Consider the following 9,179-nt stretch of genomic DNA (forward strand, 5'->3'; position numbering starts at 1 on the left):
TTGGTTTGAGCCGGGTGAGGCCAGGCTCTTGGGCACAGAGTTGGTTCAGGATGCATTGGAGAAGGTTAAGACGATTCAGGATAGACTCCATACAGCCCAGTCTAGACAGAAGAGTTACGCAAACAGGAAGGTTCGTGATGTTTCATATGTGGTTGGTGAGCGGGTTCTGCTTCGGGTCTCGCCTATGAAGGGCGTCATAAGGTTTGGAAAGAAAGGGAAGCTGAGTCCGAGGTTTATTGGACCTTTTGAGATCTTGAGGCGAGTTGGGGAGGTTGCTTATGAGCTTGCCTTACCTCCCAGCTTGGCCGGAGTTCAACCGGTATTTCATGTTTCGATGCTCCGGAGGTATCGCGGTGATTCGTCGCACGTGTTGGATTTCAGTTCAGTCCAGTTAGACAAGGATCTATCCTATGTTGAGGAGCCAGTGGCTATTTTGGACAGGCAGATCAGAAAGTTGAGGTCAAAGAACATAGCTTCAGTAAAGGTCCAGTGGCGGGGTCAGCCGGCCGAGGAGGCGACTTGGGAGACCGAGCAGGATATGCGCAGCCAGTACCCTCATCTTTTTACTTCTTCAAGTATGCTCTCTATGCTCGTTCGAGGACGAACGAATGTTTAAGTTTAGGAGGATGTAACGACCCGGCCGGTTGTTTTTGGAATTTACGCCCCGATCCCCCATTAACTGCCTACCCCAAGTTCATTTCTGCTATTTTGGTTTGCCGGGACGTTCGGTGTTGGGATTCGTAGTGTTTTGGGACACTTAGTCCCTAAATGAGAGCTTAAGAATTGAAAAATGGTCCGTAATTGGAACAGTGTGAAGACGACCTCGAAATGGAAATTCGATGGTTCCGTTAGGTGATTTCGGGGTTGGGAGCCTGTTCGGAATGTATTTTGGAGGCTCGTAGCTCATTTAGGCTTGAAATGCCGCAGTTTGAATTTTTGAAGTTTCCGGTCCGATAGTGAGTTTTTGATCCAAGGGTCGGATTGGAATTCCGGAAGTTGCAGTAGCTCCGTCATGTCATTTGGGATGTGTGTGCAAAATTTCAGGTCATTCGGGCGAGGTTTGGTTTGGTTTTTGATCGAAAGTGTGTTTTGTTGGAATTTGAAGTTCTTAGGCTTGAATCTTTGATTTAATCGGACTTCCGGTGTTGTTTTAGGTGTTTTAAGGATTGGTACAAGTTTGAATAAGGTATTAGGTGGTATTGGTGCTTTTAGTTGAGGTCCCGGGGGCCTCGGGATGATTTCGGGTGGTTAACGGGGAGATTTTTGAAGTGTTGCAGCAGCTGGTTCTTTTCATCTTCTGGTGTTTTCACTTCTGCGGCTTGGGAACCGCAGAAGCAGAGCCGCATAAGCGGCTGGATCATCGCAGAAGCGGTTTGGGCCAGAGTTTCCAGGCGTCGCAGATGCGGAGGAAATTCCGCAGGAGCGGCCTCGCATCTGCGAGAAAATAGCCGCAGATGCGGCCGTTTGGCTTTTGGTTGGAACCGCAGAAGCGGTGGATAATCCGCATAAGCAGAACCGCATAAGCAGATGTGGTCGTTTAGTGAGAGTCGCAGAAGCGGCTCACTTTCCGCATAAGCGGTCACTTGTCCGCAGAAGCGGAAATCCCTGGGCAGAAATAGAAATTTCGAGGGTTTGAGTTCATAAGTTACAAAAATCAATTGAGAGCTCGGTTTAAGGCGATTCTGAGTGGGAGTTGAAGTGAAGATCACTGGGTAACGTTTCTTTTGTCCCTTCTTGTTATATTTCATCATTATATAGTTAAATCCACCATTAGAATTCGAATTCAAGGTCAAATTTTGGGGGAAAATTGGAAGAAACTTCATAGACCTAATTATTGAGTTTTGAGTGGGCAATTGACCTCCGATTTGGGAGATTTTGATATGGTTAGACTCGTGAGAGTACGAGGGTTCTGAAAATGTGAAAATTATTCGATTCTGAGACATTGGTCTGAGGGGCGTTTTGGTCGTTTTACCTATTTTCGCGCCCTAGCTCTAAATTTAATAGTGGAATCAGTTGTTTGCAATATTATTTACGATATGTAATTGAATTGAATAGATTTGGGTCATTTGGAGTCGGATACTCGTGGCAAAAGTGTGATTTCGAGTTGATTTTGGTGCCGATTCGAGGTAAGTGACTTGTCTAACCTTGTGTGGGGGACCTTTCCCCTTAGGATTTGTTATTTGGTACTTTGAGTGCCTTGTACGTGAGGTGACGAGCGCGTACTTGAGCTAATTGTTGAAAAATCCGGTTTTTCTTAAGATATTGAGATTGAGTTCCTTTCATATTTGCTTTATTCTACTTGCAATTATAACTTGTCCTAGATTAGGAAAGCATGTTTAGTTGATTTAACTTGCCTAATTGTTTAAGTTGCCTTAACTGTACTATGTGAAGCATGCTAGGCTTGTACTACCTGATGTTTGTCTTTTGTACTTCATTTCTGAATATCTTCTGGTTGTGGTTGCGCATTTACATTGGGACTACGGATGTGGGATTCCGGTAGCTCCCCCCTTGTTAATTTACTTTGGGACTACGGGTTCGATTCCCGGTAGATCCCCCTGCACTTTTACTTTGGGACTGCGGATTAGATTCCCGATAGATCCCCCTGCACATTGATAGTTGGACTACGGGACGGTATCCCGGGAGATCCTTCAGATATACACATATGATGGACTACGGGACGGTATCCCGGGAGATCCACTGGACAGTTGAGAAAAGGACTATAGGACGGTATCCTGGGAGATCCTCATTGTTGCCATTGGTGTTGAGCTGTACTTATTCTGTGGTTGTTCCGTTCTTGTGTATTTGCTATTGCCTTGCTTAATCTGTCTTATATCACTGCTGTATTCATTATTTCTGTCAGATTATCATACTGTTAATTATTGTTATTACTATATTTTGTCTCAGTATGGCCCTGACCTTCCTCGTCACTACCCAACCGAGGTTAGGCTTGGCACTAACTGAGTACCGCTGTGGTGTACTCATGCCCTTCCTGCGCATGTTTTTCATGTGCAGATCATCCAGGTACCTCTACTCAGACGCCCTATCAGTGAGGCAGGAGGACTACGAAGACTTCGAGGTAGATCTGCTGCGTCCGCAGACCGACGAGTCTCCCTCTTATTCTATCTTTAGTACTTAGTTTTCCTTCTTTCGGTTGTTAGAAATTCTTGAGTTTGGAACCTTTACTATACACTTCTGTAGCCTGTGTTGCCCGTGAGTTTCCAGGTTTTGGGGATTGTTTTTAGACTTGTGATATTGAGTTGTACTTGCCAAGCGGCATTCGGTACAGTTCCTTTTAGATATTTGATTTGATTTTCTCTATTTTTCCGCAATTAATATATTTCCGCAAATGTTAGGCTTACCTGGTCATGGGGACCAGGTGCCGTCATGACATGTTCACGGTTGGTGAACTAGGGTCGTGACAAAACATTTGCTCAAACCTTGGTGAAACCCCCAAATTCTAGGGTTTCCAACTCGAATCAGAGATAAGGAGGCAACGGGCTCAGAGATTTCTTTCAGAAACTCATGAGAAAGCAAACAGATACAATAGCAAATTCGAAACAACAGAGTGAAGAAACTGATTTGAAGCATAGTGAAAGTAGAAGGAACATGTTCAAGAAAAACCTGGGACTTAAACAAATTTAGGAGAGAAAAGAGATAGTATAACACTTAAGAAAAACAGTAGAGGAAACATGTTTAAAGGGAACTCAAACAAGGTCCAGTAGAAGGCAAACAAAGAACTAAGAAACATAGTAGAAAATACAGTAGAGGAACACAAGGATATCAGAAAAACATAGCCAAAGAACACATAGGGAAACATAGCAAGATAAACATGTGAGAGCATGGTATAGAAACATAGAAAGCACAGAAGAACACGTATAGTAGTAAGAAAGCATAAGAAAGCAGTAGAAACACATGCGTGGTAAAAGGACATAAACACATAAGCACAGTGAGGACAAATACACATAGAAAAGAAAAGTCGGAGAAACACTTTGAACTTTCAGAAACCCTAAATCGGAAAGAAGTAAGTTTTGAAAGAAAAATTAGGGAAAATGTTTGAAAACTCAAGTAGAGCACAGATATAGAAAAGATCTAAGAAAACAATCAGAGAAAACCTCGAATAGCTAGGGTTTCAGAGGAACCCTAAAACGAGAAAGGCTTGGAAAAGGTCCGATCTTGGTCGGAAAGGTCAGAGATAGGCTCATAGGACCAGGATACGCCGGAGCAAGGCCGGCGATGGCCGGGAAAACTCGAGCAGGCACAGGTCTGGATGAAGGCCTTCGAGTTCTAGCCTTGATTCTTCCAATATCGAGCACACAGGAGTAATGGGGAGTGAGTATAAGGTTACCATGGCCGGAGGAGCCATGATTTCCGGTGGGTCTTGAGGTCGGAGATGGTGAGAGAGTGTTGGCCCAAGATCAGTTGAAGTTTTGAAGAATGACAAACGAACTCAGTGAAGGACCAGGTTCATCTAAGGAGACACAGTTGTTGTGGCCCATACACATGAGATGCACGTGAAGAAGATAAGTCCTTGAGATCAAGCAGCAATATCTTGATGAATATTTTCTGAACTGATCGAAAAGATTGCATATAGGATAAGGAGTTGAAGTCTCCTTATGAAAAGAGAATTACATCCGGATCAAGAATATGGATTAGGAGTTAGAGTTGTTCTTGGACTCGAATTGTCAAAGGATCCACAATTCGAGTTCTTATCAAACTCTGATTACTAACTCTATAAATATAACGATTGTTCTCTTTTACAGGGTATGCACATAAGCAGAAGTTAAGCATATTTGAGAGCAAAAAGATCAAGTCTGATTTGCAAGCAACATATACGAGATACAAGTGTGCACGTCTGAAGCTACATGAACTAAGATAGAAGAACCAGTTTCATCATTGTGTTTTTTCTAAGTCTAGTTCAAATGTAGTAGGTTTTCATATTGTACCTTTCAGCTTTCTTAGAAGCAATTGTATTAGGTACTCTGAGTATTCAAGTTAGAGTTAACTTGAAAGTGTCGCAACAGTTGAGGTACTGTGCTACACTGGGATTAGAGTTAATCCTTAGGTTTACAAAGAGTTTTGTAAATACAGTTTTTGGCTCAATGATTTTAGTGGAGTTTGGGAAAATCCTACTGAGTAGTAGGTCGTGGTTTTTTCACCTTTTGAGCCAGGTGTTTTCCACGTAAAAATCTCTGTGCACTTTACTTTCAGTATTTATTATTCCGCAAACTGCTGTAGTTAGAACACTTAGAAGAACCAGGTTCTTCTAACGCGAAAATTAGGTACCACACAAATCACCCCCCCTCTTGTGTGGTATTGACGTTTATAACATCAATTGGTATCAGAGCAGGTTATCCTTGAAGAGGTTAACACCTTAGGAAAAGATCAACATGAGTGCACTACCTGGGAACTGGGAAGGGCAATCCACTGCCAGACCTCCTCTCTTCAATGGCCTCTACTACTCCTGGTGGAAAAACAGAATGAGGGACCATATAATGGGCGAAGACTATGAGCTTTGGGATATCATCACTGATGGTCCTTTAGCCACAACCAAGAAGAATGCTGAAGGAGTGGATGTTCCAAAGACAAGAGTAGATTGTACTGCTGAAGATCTAAGGAAATGGGAGAAAAATGCAAAAGCCAAGAAATGGTTAGTGTGTGGACTTGGTCCTGATGAGTACAGCAGGATTCAAGGCTGTACTACTGCCAAGGAGATTTGGGACACTTTACAAGTGGCTCATGAAGGAACACCTCAGGTGAAGAGGTCAAGAGGAACACTGTTGTATTCTCAATATGAGAATTTTACTATGAAGGATGGAGAAACTATCCAAGAAATGTATACCAGGTTCACTACACTGACAAATGAACTTGAGTCTCTTGGAAGGATTATCCTGGAAGAAGACAAGGTGGAGATGATTCTAACTAGAGTTCTACCAATCTCCTGGGAAAGCAAAATCACTGTCATTCAGGAATCCAAGAACATTGCTACCTTAAAGTTGGATGAACTGATTGGAAATCTCACTGCCTATGAATTGAGAAGGCAAACAATGAAGATGGATGCTCCAAAGAAAGAAAGAAGTCTGGCTCTCAGAATTTCAGAAGGATCAGATCTTGAAGATGATGAAATGGCTATGATAACCAAAGATTTCAAGAAATATCTTATGAGAGGAAAGGGTGCTTCAAAAGGAACAACATTCAGCAAACCTAGGGCTCCTGAGAAACAAACCAATGAGGGGTGTTACAAGTGTGGGAAGACTGATCACCACATCAGAAACTGCCCTCAATGGGAGATTGAATGGAAGAAAGAAAGAGCAGAAAGAAGAAACAGGAAGAAGGAACAGGTTCAACCAAAAAGGAACAAGGGATCAACTAAAGCTATGGTTGCTGCATGGGGAGAAACATCAGATGAGGACTCAGAAAATGAAGCTGAAGATGAGCAAGCTCTTATGGCCATCGGAGAATCAGAAGATGAACAGGAGGTAAGTATTCTGCACCTTAAAGAAAANNNNCTGGGAGATCCTTATTGTTACCATTGGTATTGAGCTGTACTTATTCTGTGGTTGTTCCGTTCTTGTGTATTTGCTATTGCCTTGGTTAACCTGTCTTATTTCACTGCTGTCTTTATTATTTCTGTCAGATTATCATACTGTTAATTACTGTTATTACTATATTTTGTCTCAGTATGGCCCTGACCTTCCTCGTCACTACCCAACCGAGGTTAGGCTTGGCACTTACTGAGTACCGTTGTGGTGTACTCATGCCCTTCCTGCGCATGTTTTTCATGTGCAGATCATCCAGGTACCTCTACTCAGGCGCACTATCAGTGAGGCAGGAGGACTACGGAGACTTCGAGGTAGATCTGTTGCGTCCGCAGACCGACGAGTCTCCCTCTTATTCTATCTTTAGTACCTAGTTTTCCTTCTTTCGGTTGTTAGAAATTCTGGAGTTTGGAACCTTTACTATACACTTCTGTAGCCTGTGTTGCCCGTGAGTTTCCGGCTTTTGGGAATTGTTTAGACTTGTGATATTGAGTTGTACTTGCCAAGCGGCATTCAGTACAGTTTCTTTTAGATATTTGATTTGATTTTCTCTATTTTCCGCAATTATTATATTTCCGCAAATGTTAGGCTTACCTGGTCATGGGGACCAGGTGCCGTCATGACATGTTCACGGTTGGTGAACTAGGGTCGTGACAACAAAGTCGGCCGGCAATATGAATTTGTCCACCCGGACAAGCACATCGTTAATTATACCCAAAGGCCTCTTCATCGACCGGTCCACCATTTGAAGTCTCATTGAGGTTGGCCTAGGTTGCCCAATTCCCAAAGTCTTGAAGACTGAATAAGGCATCAAATTAATGCTAGCCCCCAAGTCACATAGGGCCTTAGCGAACTCCGCACTCCCGATAGTGCAAGGAATAGTAAAAGCTCCAGGGTCTTCAAGTTTCGGGGCCATAGAATGCACAATCGCACTAACTTGGTGCGTCATCTTTATTGTTTCACACTCCATAGAACGCTTCTTGGTGACTAAATCCCTCATGAACTTTGCGTAACCAGGCATTTGTTCGAGTGCCTCCACCAAAGGAACATTGATTGTGAGGCTTTTCATCATATCTATGAATTTCTTGAACTGATTGTCACTCTTTTGCTTTGCTAACCGTTGAGGATAAGGTGGAGGTGGTCTAGGCAAGGGTGCCTTGGCTTTTGGCACCACCGGTTCCGGAATATCAAGTATGTGTTCCCTAGACGGGTTCACGGCCTCTTGAGTTTCCACCTCGGCCTCATCAATATCTATCCTCACTTCTTTGTTCACATTTGTCTCAACCACAACTTCATCAATCAAAGGATCCACATCTTCTCGGAGCTCAATATCATCATTCACCACTTGCTTTTCATTTGAGGTCGGCATTGCACCACCTCTTCCACTTCTAGTTGTAACTGCCATCACATGATTGTTACCCCCCTTCGGGTTCACCACCGTGTCACTTGGTAGCGCACCCTTAGGTCGGGTATTTGAAGCTTGAGAAAATTGTGTGTCAGAATCTTGGTTCTTTTTCATCATCTTCTCGAACATCATTTCTATCCGTCCCATATCACTCCCGGAAGAACTAGACCCTTGCGACTGAAAAGGAGGTGGATTGTTTGGTTGTTGGAACATGGGGGGCCTTTGAAAGCCTTGCCCCCTACCACCATTATTCCACCCTCCTTAATTGTTATTGTTGTTGCTCCAATTGTTGTTGTTCCCGTTCCAATTGCCTTGATTGTTACCTTGATTACCCCAATTGTTGTTCTGATTGTTATTGTTCCAATTGTTACCACCTTGTTGTTGATTATTGTTATTCCAATTTCCGCCGCCTTGTTGATTGCCCCAATTGCCTTGGGGGAGCCATTGTTGATTCCCTTGATTTCCTCTATTTCCTTGGTAGTTATTGACATATTGGCATTCCTCACTTTGATCATCATAGCACTCATTCGAATAACCACCACCATCATTGTTGTTGTCAAATTGCTCACCATTACCTTGAGGTTGTTGTTGCCCTCTTTGCCTCCTTTTCAACATAGAGACACTCTCTATTGCATTGACTTGGCGCGGGTTTTGGACTTGTTGCAATTGCGCCTTCGCTAATTGATTCATGGTTGTTGTAAGTTCGGCAATAGCTTGGCCATGATCGTTCAACTCCTTCTGCAAATGGATGACCGTGGGGTCACCTTGGGGTACATTCGCTCGGCTTTGCCATGTCGAAGAGGTATCGACCATTTCATCAAGTACATCACATGCCTCTTGGTAAGAAAGTTTCATAAAGTTCCCACCGGCCAATTGGTTCACGATGCACTTATTCGTGGTGTTGATGCCCCTATAGAAAGTCTGCTGGATCATCGCCTCAGTCATGCCGTTGTAGTATAGTGGTAAGTATTCCCGCCTATCACGCGGGTGACCCGGGTTCGATCCCCGGCAACGGCGCCAAAAAGTTGATCGATGCCGACTCAACACTACACTAAAGTAGGAAGAGCGGGTCGCAACAGCTTTTACCCGATAGTGGATCAGGATCGATTTTCCACAGAGAGCTAGAGAGGGAGTTGTATTATCTGCTTAGTCTAGAATTGTAGTTGTGCTTCTAATATCACTTCTAACATTTTCGGTTCTGATTTTTTATATCTTCTACTTTAAGACTAATATTTGAA

The 9,179-nt window shown here is 43.3% G+C and overlaps 1 non-coding gene across 1 annotated transcript; it reads left to right on the forward strand.

Annotated features, from left to right (window-relative positions):
• The first annotated feature begins 8,886 nt into the window (after nucleotides 1-8,886).
• TRNAD-AUC lies at nucleotides 8,887-8,958 on the forward strand. Its single transcript has one exon. It is a non-coding gene; the product is annotated as a tRNA-Asp (tRNA).
• Nucleotides 8,959-9,179: the final 221 nt, after the last annotated feature.

Source organism: Nicotiana attenuata, unplaced genomic scaffold (genome assembly GCF_001879085.1).
Source record: "Nicotiana attenuata strain UT unplaced genomic scaffold, NIATTr2, whole genome shotgun sequence".
NCBI lineage: Eukaryota > Viridiplantae > Streptophyta > Magnoliopsida > Solanales > Solanaceae > Nicotiana > Nicotiana attenuata.